We start from the raw sequence: 12066 nt of genomic DNA on the forward strand, positions 1-12066 counted from the left end.
AAGGTATTGAATATAGTTCCCTGTGCTATACAGTAGGACCTTGTTGTTTATTTGTTTTACATATAGTAGTTAGCATCTGCAAATTCCAAACTCCCACTTTATCCCTCCAACCCCTTTCCCGACCCTGATAACCTTAAGTTTGTTTTCTATGTCTGTGAGTCTGTTTCTGTTTTGTAAATAAGTTCGTTTGTGTCATGTTTTTACTTTCCACATATAAGTGATTGAATTCTAATTTTAAAAGTTGAAATAGTTTGATTGGTTTTTCTAGTTAGAAAAGAATAAAGAATAAAAGCATAAAGTTTAAGAAGACTAGAAAAAATATATAGAGAAGAAATAACAATTACCTGTATTTCTAATACTCTAAAATTAAAGCTGATATTTTCATGTATATCCCTTCTGGTCTTTTTTGTGTGTGTGTGCTTGGTTCTTTTTAAAAGTGGAAGTTTTCAAATTGCTTAATAATGTTAACAATTTTTTTATGTAACTACAAGAAACTCTTTGAATTTCAATATAGTTTTTCTTTCTCTTTCTGGCTTACTTCACTTAAAATGACGACCTCCATGTCCATCCATATTGAAGCAAATGACATTATTTTATTCTTGTTGTGGCTGAGTAGTATTCCGTTGTATATATGTATACCACATCTTCTTTATCCAGTCATCTATTGGGCATTTAGGTTGTTTCCATGTCTTGGCTATTGTAAATTGTGCTGCTGTGAACATTGGGGTGCATGCATCTTTGAATTATAGTTTTTTCTGGATATATGCCTAGAAGTGGGATTGCTGGATCATATGCTAAGTCTATTTTTAGTTTTTTAAGGAACCTCCATACTGTCCTCCATAGTGGCTGCATCAATTTACATTCCCACCATCACTGTAGGAGGGTTCCTTTTTCTCCACACCCTCTCCAGAATTTATTATTTGTAGACTTTTTAATAATGGCCATTCTGACTGGTGTGAGGTGATGTCTCATTGTAGTTTTGATTTGCAGTTCTCTTGTAACTAGCAATGTCAAGCATCCTTTCATGTGCCTGTTGGCCATCTGGATGTCTTCCTTGAAGAGATGTCTTTTTAGGTCTTCTGCCCACTTTCTGATTGGTTGCTTGTTTTTTTGATATTAAGATATATTAGCTGTTTGTATATTTTGGAAATTAGTCTCTTGTTGGTTGCAATATTTGCAAATATTTCCTCCCATTCTGTAGGTTGTCTTTTTGTTTTGTTGATGGTACCTTAGCTGTGCAAAGCTTTTAAGTTTAATTAGACTGCATTTGTTTATTTTTGCTTTTATTTCCATTACTCTAGGAGCTGGTTCGAAAAAAATACTGTTGTGATTTAAGCCAAAGAGTGTTCTGCTTGTGTTTTCCTTTAGGAGTTTTAGAGTATCTAGTCTTATAAATAGGTCTTTAATCCTCCTGGTCTTTAAAGGGGCATTTAAAATTTTTTTAAAAAGGAAATTATGTCACATGTACTCTTTTATATATATTTTATACATTATATTCAGCAATATAATGAGACTATCTTCCACATCAACATATATAGATCTAAATAATAACTTTTAATGACCATTTAAGGGTAGACTAAAATGTATCTAATCAGTCCTGTTGACAAATATTTAACTTCTTTCCATTTTTCAGTTTTGTACACAACCCCATCGTGTACCTCTAATTATTTTCTTAAAAGAAATTCCTCAATGTGTGACATTATAGTTTGTATAGTTGGGTCTGGAAAATTGTATTGATTTTTAGAGACAAAATCTGCAGGTGTTCATTGTGAAAACAGAAGAAAATAGAGTGATAAGCAAAACGAAGGTAAACTAACTCACAATTCCACCCCCCAGAGATAAACTACAGGTAGGTTTCCATGGCATTCCCTCCTGGAGTTGACAGAACACTCATTGTAGCATTCCGATCATTTCTTTCTATTTTCCTGTTTGCCCAAGTGGTTGAAATTTTATCCTCACTAGATGCCTTTACACTTTATTCATTATTACTGTTTTTCTTTCCAGCTTATATATTAGGTGTCCCAGCAAAATCAAGGTTAATCTGACATGATATGTAAGAAAGGATTGAGAGGGAAAGCCATACCTCTGCTGCTCTAGTCTTGTGATCTATATATTTAAAACTTTTTTTTTCTTTTCTTTTTTTTTTTCAGCTTCAGGCTCCTGCCTTGGAAACTGGGTATGGTGCCACAGGGCTGTGTCACCTTCCTCCAGACACACAGAGTTCAGCACACTGCGATCTTGTGTTAGGAACTTCCCATCTGCCCACATCATCAGCTTTTTGAGCAAATGACTTCTCTCTGGGTTATTCCATCTCTTTCCTGTTCTCATTCAATGCCTCCCCATCACCCAGGACTGTATTAGGGAGCACCTCGAGTTCAAGCAGCCTCTCTCCCTCTTCTTTAGATTTCACTCTGCATAGCACAGTGTCTGCCTTATAGCAGCTGCTTAAATAATCAAATTTTGAATCAAATTATCCACCAGAATATTAAGAGTAGGACAATGAGAGAAATTGGAAAGGATGACTTTCCTGGGCCTTAGGCACTTTTGCCTTCCTGGGGTCTTTCCTCCACTTAAAAAAAGGATTTAAAATTATATTTTCCAATTGCCTTGGTATAAAAATTAATTTAATCCAGGCTGGTTTTATTATTACCTATTTATTATTATTTTATTCTTTTTTCTTCTGACTTTAAAATAAAGAAAACATTTTCATCGGCATTGCGCTTGATGGATAAGGTGCCCATCTGTGTTTTGGAAGTTAAGGGCAAAATGATGTGATTCTAGAGGGGAAATTCTCCTTCTGGGATTGGCCGGGTTTTCCACTTTCGTGCTGGTTACTGAGAGTCTGCTATGGTCAGAGGAGTCTGCTTATGTATTTTATGCTTATATAATCATCCACCAGCCCTCTGTGTTAATTTCTGCAGTTATTTCTCATTTTACAGAAAAAGTAACCAGGGTATACCGGGACGAAATTAAAGGTAAAGTCATATGGTTAATAAGTGGTGGGACTGGGATTGCACAAATATTTCTTGAGCATCTGCTGTGTGCCAGGCACCATCCCGGACACTGGGGAATTGCAGTGAGCAAAGCGAAGTCCCTGCTTTTGTAAAGCTTCATTCTCAGTGTGATTCCAAGGCCTTTGCACTTAACTCCTGGGCCACAAGGCGTGTGTGGAAGCTTCTTCCATTCTGGTGGCTGAGGTTTTATAAGTGGTGAGAAGCTCTGTGTCTTGTGGATGGACAGTCAAAACCCTGGCCAGAATTTCACCTGCCTCTCTGCCTCTGCATCTGACATTATGTGGCAGCTACTCATTCCCATGGACTCAAAGGCTCTTCCACTGGGAATCCCTCCCTTTTCTCCATGGACCCTACCCTGCCTTGGCTAAGACTAGCCTGACTCCTGTCCCCGTCAGTGCCAGCTTAGTCTTCCACAGTTGTCTGTCTCACTGGTGCTGCCAGAGAGAGCTCCATGAGACGCACATCTGGGTCAGGTCCTTATCCCTGTTTAAGACCCTCCATAGCTCCCAGCTGCCCTCAGGATAAAGACTCTATTCTCCAACCTGGCCCGTCAGACCTATTCTCATGTGGCTCCTGCTGCCTCCAGCCTCACCTCATTTCCCTTCTTTTTTCCTCCCCTGCTCACCACCTTCCATCCCTAGTGAATTAATTAACTGCCATTCTCTCATTAGTCAACTCTAATTGAGCACCTACTATGTGCCCTGCTTTGTGCAGCATGCCTGAGGATAAAGAATAAGACCCAGCCCTTGATCTTTAGAAGCCTGGAGCCTGAACCGCTGTGCCTTCTGTGAGTGGGATGAAACTGCAGAAGAGGACAGGGTACTATGGGAGTCCTGGACACAGCGATGACACCTCACCCCAGAGAGAGGAGAGCTGGTCCCTGCGAGCAGGTGGGTAAAGTCAAAAGCTTCCCTTGGGAGGATGAGGGCGAGCCTAGAGAACAAAGTGGGGGAGGTGGAGTGATGAAGGCAGAGGGAGCTCCGTGAGGGACAGTCGGGGGGGAGCCCCGACTGGGAGCACCAGGTTCAGTCTGGCTGGAGCAGATGACAAGTAGGCAGGGCCAGATCCTCGGGACCTGTAAGGTCCAGGAGTCTGCATTTACCCTGAAGGTTATGGGGAGGGTTGTTAGCACAGATATGAGAATGATAGCAAAGCTGGTATAGTAATGGAGGCGAGAAATTATGAAGGTGGCGGAGATGGAGAGAAGTGGGCAGGTTGGAGAGATGATAAGGGAGTAGAAAGAACTGGGCTCAGTGTCCAAATGGATGTTGGGGCGAAGGAGAAGGAGAGTGCAGGCATCATTCCCTGTGACCTCTCTTCCCCCATGTCTTTGCATCGGCTGCTTATTGCTTCTGATTGGACTGTTCCCCCCAAATAAGTCTGCTCACCACTGCCACTCAGCTCAGGTGTCACCTCTCCCTGGAAGCCTTCCATAACTGTCAGAATCCAGCAGGAAGGAGATGGCATGTCATCATTAAGCAATTAGGGGAATAAGAGAAGGGACCAGTTACAAAGGTGTGAGCAGAGTTTAAGAAAACCAGCAGGTGATGGAGCAGCACCCATGGCTAGTAGTACTGTTACCATCCCAGAGGTTAGAAAGGGCCAGGGAAGAGAAGGTTTCTAGAACCCCAAGGAAAGAGTTGTGTGGCCAGGGCTACCTGGCAAGAGCTGCATCCTTCAGAGGGGTGGATATAGCCAGTCTGCAGTGATCCCGAGAGGACAACTCCCAGAGAGACTTAACACCCGAGCCTTATTCTTTCCCTTCTGCTCATCTTTCACCAAGGCTCCCCATTGGCCAAATCCACCTGGAAGCAGCAGGCATGGGGTCCCATTGATGTGGTCTCTGTGAGCCAGCCGCAGGGTACAGAGAGGATGGAGAGTGGACCAGTGTGTGAAGACACCCACAGCGCTGCCCCTGACCACCCCCAGCCCCAGTCTCGGTCAGCAGCCTCTCCCGTTATCTCCTGCGACACCCTGCGATCCTCGCCATCACAGCACTACTCAGGCCCCCCATCCCCACACACACTAGACAGTGAGCTTCTTGGGGGACACCTGCCACATCTTATCCATCTTGGTATCTTTCAGGCCTCGCACGGAGCCTGGCACAGAGTAAGGGCTCCATAAATATTGAATAAATAAGGATCCACCTTATCAAATGCCAGTTTCATATAGAAAGTAAATTTCTTAATCTATTATCAGCTCAGACGCCTCAGGGTGGTTTATGACAAGAAGGGACACGTTTCAGCATTAGAAGTTTGAAGTTAATGTCCCCAGAGGACATGTGCTTCCTCGTTTTATTCTTGTCTTGGTGGATCAGTGTGTCGCCAGTCAACAAGCACACAGCAGCCTCCCCTGGCGGGAGGCAGAATTCCTACCTGAAATGAACACGCGTCGGTGATTCATTTTCTTTTTGTAACAAAGCTAACGCAAAGCAGCTGAAAGCGGTGACAACATTATTTCATGCAAAGTATGGTATAGGACGGATCAAACAGAAAGGTGTGCTGGGAAATGCACCAGGTAAAGGCAGCAACACAGAGCTCACAGCTGTCTGCAACTCGGTTGTGTTTACGGAATGACAGTGCAGCCATAAGGGCAGGAGCAGGATGACAGAGTTGCAGACCCCGGCAGCTCTCCTGTGGGTCCAGGCTTCTCCATTGTCACAGCCATCCCAGGTCGCCTCCTCTTACAAGCTGTCCTGTACTGAGGAACTAGGGGAAACTATTCTGGCAGCAATTTTCATCCCATCATATTATTCTCTAGCTTAACGTTCAAACTCTTTTGATAAGCATCTCCCACTCCACCCTTAGTAATGGAACACATCCTCCTGTAATTGGTTCTCCATCGCGCACCTACAGCTCCTCTCACTGAATGCTGTTAAATGCAAACCATCTGTCTTCACTTTGTTGTGAATTCCCGCCACTTCCCATACCTAGTAGGCACTGGTAGGGGATTTCTGATTAAAAATGTACCTACTCCACACAGGTCACAAATGTAGCTCCCCCCTAGCCCCTTGCTAAAAGTTGATGGCAGCACTGTGTAATGACATGGCTTCTTCTCCATTCAGCCACTAATCCTGTAGATGGATAATTTTGTTCTTGCCCCCACTAAGCCTGGAGAGCTCTGCACGCCGTGGAAAATCAGAAGTGTTGCCAGCTTGCTACCTGATTCCTCTCTGCCTCCAAACACAATGCAAAACAAGCTCCTGTTTCTAGGCTGCATATTAATAGAGATTGCTGTTCAACTTCAGAAATGTCCTTGGCACAGAACATACGAGCCGACCAGTCATGGGAGTCCTCTCTCTCCATCTTACAGGGCCACGGCCGAGATCTTGGTGACCGTGTTCGGGAAGCCCACAGTGGAGTGACTCTGCCTGTCCTGATTGCCCGGGTGAAGGAGGGAGGAAACGTTCCCTAATCAGTCCCCAGAACCTGGAGCCAGACCCATAGGGATTCATGGATTCACTCCATGTCTCCTTCTCTGAGAGCCAACTGCCGGGCAGGGCGGCCATCTTACACAACTCTACATACGGCGCTCCCTGGGGTTGTCAAATGTGGGGACCCAGTGCCAAGCACTGTCTTGAACATAGCAAGGCCACTGGCTGTGCTGCTCGCCTTTGTTCCTTCAGATGCATCCTCCATCCACCGCCCCTCTCCCCTGCTCTGTGTCCCAGGAAGCAGGCCAGTATGCCTGGCATCAACTCTCTTGCCCTCCAACTTCCCACTGGCAGGGGATTAGGAGGAGGGGAGTGACAGCAAACCTGCCTCCCTGCCAGGTTGCTGTGAGTTTGCACAAAGGCTTCAGCCCCCCATCAGGCAGCCCAGCCCTCTCCACTCAGCTCCCTTCTGAGTTCCAGCGAGCACTCTGATTGCCCCACGTCTCTGGCCCCAGGGTACCATGCTCTCCCTTGCTGCCCTCATCTTTCTGAATGGTCCCTCTATTAAACTCTTTTAATTTGACTCAGTTCAAGCGTGCCATTACTGATTTATTGCTGTAATCCTGACCCATAGAGTGGTAAGGAAGACAGAGCTTAACAGTGAAGAAGAGACAGGCGACCAGCATGTTTGTAAATATAATGCATATAATTTCAGGTAGTGATAAGGGCTAAAAAAAAAAAAAAAAAAAAGAGGAAAATTGGGTAATGGGATGAAGAGGGCCTGGGGAGGAATGTACTTCCTAGAGTGGCCTGGAAAGGCCTTTCTGAAGAGGTGACCTCTGACAAACACCATAAAGATGAGAATGAGGCAACTGCGCCTACATGGAGAAAGAACATTCCAGAAGAGCAGATGCAAAGGGCCCGAAATGGAAAAGAGTTTGAATAGAATAGAACCTGGCAGACCAGAGGAGAGTAGTAGGAGATGAGGTCAGGGAGGGAGGGCATAAGGGAGTCTGGGTTTTATCCTCAGGGCACTGAGAAGTCATGATAGAATTTGGGGCAGGGGAGTTGTAATGGCCACTGTCCTTACAGAAATCAGATTAAACCGTGCACAGGTTTAGCTTAAGAGAACACGATGAAAGGACATTCACATAGGTATGGGTGGGGTTAGGGAACGATTAAAGGGAAGCTTGTGGGAACTAGCAACAGAGAGAAGCTGTTAGCAGCCCCACGCCTGAAGGGGACAAGGAGCTGTCACTGGCGTCTGGGAAGTGAAGGAGCCAGGAAAGAGGGGCCACGGCCAGGAGCTGTATCAGTCGGTGACTTCCAGAGGCCGTTAGGAAGGTTTGGAGGGTGGAGAAGGAGGCACGTCAGAGGAGGGTGGATGACACAGGAGTTCTGACTTAGCAGGACGACTGAGCACTCAGCCACCTGCACATCTGATGTGAAGTAGAGAAGCTGGGAAGAAGGAATTTCCTCTTCCGCTGATGACCCCAGTTCCAACGTGTGTCAGCAAATCCTAACGGTTTTCATCAACATGAACACCTCCAGGGCTCCACCAGGCAACTGGGAGGTTCGGGGGAAGGCAAGAGCAAGATGTGGGGACTGAGGTAAAGGGGGCTGCCAGCCCACAGAAGGGCTGCCGATGGACAGCCTGAACGCAGGAGAGCTGTCTGGGACCTGGAGCCAGCCCGCAGTTTCCAGGATGATTTATTCGGTCAGCTTCCCAGGCGTGCAAAACTTTCCCAAGTCCTTTTATTGTTGCACTCCCACGGTGGCATGGGGGCCAGGAAAGCCCATCAGGTGCCTATTTGGGCTGAACAAAGGCCTCACTGCCTTGCACCTGCTCACGCTGAGGGGCATGCATTAGCTGGCTGGTCCAGGCCGGCAAAAAGAGATGGCTTCCCACCCTCTGCTCCGAAGTGTAGAGAAACATGGAGTTCTAAGTGAGACTCAATTCTAGGGGAAAAAAACACTTTGGGGGTTACTCGGAGAAAGTAAATATCCCCTCTTCTGGTTTCTGTTTCATGGTAAGGTACAGCTGGAAAAAAACAACAAAGAGGGCATTGCCCTCTTAAGAAGTCTCAGCTGCCTCCCACTGATATTAATCTTATCCAGTGGTTTCCAAATGTTTTTAGCAGCACAATTCTTTTGCAAACAAAATCTGCCACAGAATCTTAATGTAAAACACAGACAACATCCTAGTGGCCATTGCCGAGACACGCCCACAGCCCTGATTTCCAGCCAGCTGAGCGTGATCTTCCCAACTAGGCATGTGTGTGGAAGTGAGGATTATTGAGGTATAATCTGCATACAGTAAACTTCATCCTTTTAAGGGGTACAGTTGAGTTTTGATACAGTCTTGTAATAGCACCACAATCCAGACACAGGACAGCTCCATCACGCCCCCAGCTCCCTCTTGCCCCTTTGTAGTCCATCCCTTCGCCTCTCCCCCATTCCCTGCAACCACTGATCTGATTTCTGTCCCTGAAGCTTTGCTTTTCCAGAATGTCACACAGATGGAGTCCTGCAGTATGTGCCCTTTGGTGTCGGGCTTCTCCCACTCAGCCTAATGCTTTTGAGGGTCATCGTATCAGTAATTTGCTCTCCTTTATCGCCAAGGAGAAGTCTATTGTTCTTGCCTGGTTTTCAGGGCTGTCCTTCTGACTCTTTTCTGCATAGCATGTAAAGTCTTCCATTCAAATAATTTTCTTTCTTCCTTAAAATACTGAGATTGAAACCCTGGTAACAGCATGGAGGGAACACGTGCAGAGTGGGGCTGTTTGAACCCAGAAGTGTCATCAGTGTGCCACACTGCTACGTGAGACCTGTCACTCACCAAGCTGGCTCTCTTAGTTTCCAGAGTACCTCCGACTCTCCCCAGGACAAGAATTCCTTGGAATTTTTAAATCAAAGCCAGGGAATACTGCTTGCCTCGTTTTTTCCTTTTTTTCCACTTAAATTATAATTAGCAGACAAATTCTTAAGCCAGGGAAAGAATACAAGGGAATATATTTGTTCAGAAAGCAACATTGGCTGCTAAAGGTCTTCAGGACAAAGCTATGTGGCCCAAAGACAAATCCACACAAAAACTGCAACCCAAAAACTTCGACTTTGGCCACTGATCATTTGACCACACAGTTGCAAGAATCTTTTGGATTTTCAATCCTGCCATCTAATAAATAGCTTTTTTAAAAAAGAAATTTTTTTTTAATTGAAGTGTAGTCAATTACCAAAGTTGTGTTAGTTTCTGGTGTAGAGCACAGTGATTCAGTTATACATATGTATGTATGTATGTATGTATGTATGTATGTATGTATGTATGTATGCATATATATTCCTTTTCCTATTATTTTTCATTATAGGCTGTTATAAGATATTGACTATAGTTCCCTGCACTTGTTGTTTATTTTATACACAGTAGTTAGTATCTGCAAATCCCGAATTCCCATTTTATCCCTCCCCCCAAAATATGGAACTCCTCATGAGTTTGGGTGTCATCCTCGCACAGGGGCATGCTAATCTTCTTTGTATCATTCCAATTAACAAATAGCTTTTGGTCCTCTCTCAAAGACCACACCTCTTGCCTACCATCTCAAAGACTTGGGTGTTCTGCTCTGGAGTTTAGACCTTACATTCTAGTCAATGGGAACAAGCAAAGGGCTTCAGGTAGAGGAGGTTCAGTGTGCATTCTGGAGATTCCTCTACTATCCAAGCTAGGGAAACCTGTCAGAGGGTTCTGCCAGGGGTCAGGAGAGAGATCAGGTGTCAGCAAGACGATGGAGAAGAAAGAATTCATCTCAGAGACACGTGGGATGCAGAATTGACAAGAGTCTGGAAGAAGGGTGAGAGAAAGGAAGGTGTGAACATCTTTTAGCTACTCTAGTAACACTGAGACTATAGGTGTCATTATGTCCATTTTGCAGATGACAAAACTGAGCTTAATGAGGTTAAATTAACTTATATGAGTTTACACAGCTAACAGGATGGAAATCATCCCATTACTGCACTCAGGCATGTGAGATAGTGAGAAACGCATTTAAGGGATTATGGGAAACAACCTTTAAAAAAATAAGAAACTTGCTTTGGGAAGAGTATCCTTGAGTCTTTGAAGAGCAGTGTTTGAGCACTTACCACCAGAGACCTCAGTGGAATGAGCAGATTTTTAGTGGGTTTGCCCAGTTCTCATTCTCCTCACTCATCCTCTTTTGCTTTGTCCTTCCTCTTGCATCTGGGAAAGACAGATTTGTATAATAACATGAGAGCATTTGAGAGCATTTCAGCAAAGCCTGCTGCCAGCTGCCTTTTCTGACACAGACACATCCCCCAACATCATTTTATCCCTTTTGGGTAAGTGGCCTCCTCCCCATTTCCCAACTGCTTCGGAGATAAAAGAAGGCAGTGAGAGATTTATCCTTTTCCCCATAATATTGTGGCTATAATTTAAAGCTGCCATAACTCATGTATAGAACTGTGACCATAATACCATGGAAAAAGCCATCATTCAAACCCCAAAGGAAGAAATGTAGAGTCCTGTTTCTTTCAGCTGTAAATTGCCTCAAAACCCACAGACAGCTGCGGGTATAACCAGACAATGGAAACTAAGGTTTGGACAGTTATCCATGACAAATTGTTTTTTTTTTTTTTCCCTCACTTTTTCCACATCTTCACTAGAATTAAAATAGTTTTCTGTTATTGGAAGGTGACCAGGACTAGATCCATACTGGGCTAGTACATGACTCTCCAAGTTTGGGGGATGCCCTAAAAGATTCTTAGAACTGGATTAAATGTGCAGGTAACGAAGCCTGGTCAAGCTGAGTTGGGGTAGTTAGACTAGTTATGTGAGGATACCGGCCATGAGTCTTCTGGGGACCATGGTGTCTATTTTTCTTTTGTTTCTAGGGTGGGATGTTCCAGACCAGTAATTTCTCCTACCCTGTTGTGATCCATGCTTTCCAGCAGTGGTTAAGCATAACAGCCTATGCTATGGTTAAAACTCACTACTCTAATAGATAAACAACAAGGCCCTACTGTATAGCACAGGGAACCATGTTTAATATCTTACAATTACCTATAATGAAAAACAATATATATATGTATGCCTGAATCACTATGCTGCATTCCAGAAAGCAACACAACATTGTAAATCAACTATTTGTCAATAAAAAACAAAAACTCACTGCCCTAATCATTCTCTAGTGAGCTCACGTAGGAGAGCATGAATCCCCTAACGTCTGCTCCCCACATGTCCTACCACAGCAGCTCTGTCCAATATGCATACTTATACGTGGGTACGAGCACAGCTTATGCATCTGGAACATTCTAGATACTTTGTGCTCACTATATTATCTCATTTAATCCTCACCATGACCCTAAATTAGAGATTATCATTCCCACTTTGTAGCTGAGGAAATTAAGTCATCAAGTGACTCAGAGATTAAGCAGAAGAAAACTTCTAACCCAGGTCAATGGAACTCATCAAGCCAATGCTCTTTCCACACCTGGTTCACAGTTCTTTTAGAAGCTAAGATGTCTATGTCCTCCATTAGAAAAAGGAGGACAAAATTCTCATAGATGCTACTGAATGTATGAACCTCTAAATCAAATAGTACCTAAATATTTCTGAGATGTCATTTACTTTTAGAAGTTAATACTTTCCTATTCTTAGGTTTATGCCTT

At 44.2% G+C, this 12066-nt stretch overlaps 1 non-coding gene across 1 annotated transcript; it reads right to left on the minus strand.

Annotated features, from left to right (window-relative positions):
- Positions 1-9853: 9853 nt before the first annotated feature.
- LOC116155882 (U6 spliceosomal RNA) lies at positions 9854-9960 on the minus strand. Its single transcript, XR_004139786.1, has one exon. It is a non-coding gene; the product is annotated as a U6 spliceosomal RNA (small nuclear RNA).
- Between the last annotated feature and the right edge of the window lie 2106 nt (positions 9961-12066).

This window comes from Camelus dromedarius, chromosome 2 (genome assembly GCF_036321535.1).
Source record: "Camelus dromedarius isolate mCamDro1 chromosome 2, mCamDro1.pat, whole genome shotgun sequence".
In the NCBI taxonomy this organism is placed as follows: Eukaryota; Metazoa; Chordata; class Mammalia; order Artiodactyla; family Camelidae; genus Camelus; species Camelus dromedarius.